Here is a 1,042-nt window from a genome sequence, read left to right as displayed (position 1 = left end):
CTTCTGGACAATACCAGTCAAGTTCAAATTCAGGAAGAATAATGAAAACCTCCAATCTTACCAGTGCTTTGCACAATGAAATTCACAACAGTAAAAAAAAAATATATATATATATATATATATATGTTCCAAGACTTTTGGATTTCAAGCACTGCTCTGGGCTCTGGAAATAAATAGTGTCCTGTTAGTATGTAAGTAAGAATAAATGTGTAAACAACTGCATAAATGAGATTGTTAGTAGCATCAAGTAAATAAAGCAGTAAGAGAGAGAGTGACAGGAGAATGGTAGTATATTGGATGGAGAAGGCCTTCCTGGGGAAATGCCACTTGAACTAAGGCCTAAATGAAAAGAAGTGGCCAGTCACTAGAAGATCTTAGATGGATTCCAGCCAGAGGAAACAGCTAACACCAAGGCCTCTGTGAGGGGACACCCTTTATGTGTCCAAAGTTGGCAGCAGGCCCATGGCCAGAGTGTGAGGAAGAATAGGACAGATGATATTAGATGAAACCAGAGCAAGTTTATTCTTTCCATTTGCAGGGCCAGACCCACTCTTTGTCCCCTTTGCTTTCTAACCCCAGATCCTTTGCCCCATGGAAGGCATTATATACACATGCGTGTGTACAGCTCTACTTGCTTTCCAGGCCCCATCAGAACCTCTGCTAGTGAAGTCAGGCATCTGTAAGTTTTAAGACTCCCCAGAAGATTCCAGCACAAAGCCAGAAGTGAGAACTATTGCCCTAAGCAAAAAACTAAAGATTTAATATATGAAAAGAAGAAGGGCTGAGTTTATGGCCCAGAAAAATAGTAAGGATGGGGAATGCAATAGTCAATAAAATGTTTAGAAATATCTGGGTACAGAAAATGCTCCCAGATCACTAACTACTTTCCTAAGATTTAAATAAAGAATATCTCTTCCTCGCAGCCTCACAACTCTGAGAAACAAGTCCTACTTAACAGAGGTCAATTTATTTCTACTAAAATTTGCAACCTAGTGCAAGGGGTCATAATAGGTGCTATAAGAATCACAAAAACAATACAATA

At 39.3% G+C, this 1,042-nt stretch overlaps 1 protein-coding gene across 1 annotated transcript in view; it reads right to left on the bottom strand.

Moving 5' to 3' along the window:
* The window catches only part of LOC104997048 (metabotropic glutamate receptor 1-like), a gene marked incomplete at its 3' end in the record, with an annotated part of 372,491 nt that overhangs the window by 346,747 nt on the left and 24,702 nt on the right, over positions 1–1,042 (bottom strand). The gene's annotated exons all lie outside the window — the stretch shown is intronic.

The sequence above is a fragment of the Bison bison genome, unplaced genomic scaffold (assembly GCF_000754665.1).
Source record: "Bison bison bison isolate TAMUID 2011002044 unplaced genomic scaffold, Bison_UMD1.0 scf7180017864303, whole genome shotgun sequence".
Classification (NCBI taxonomy): domain Eukaryota; kingdom Metazoa; phylum Chordata; class Mammalia; order Artiodactyla; family Bovidae; genus Bison; species Bison bison.
The sequence above is the reverse complement of the archived record's forward strand: the minus strand, read 5'-3'. Positions and strand labels throughout refer to the sequence as shown.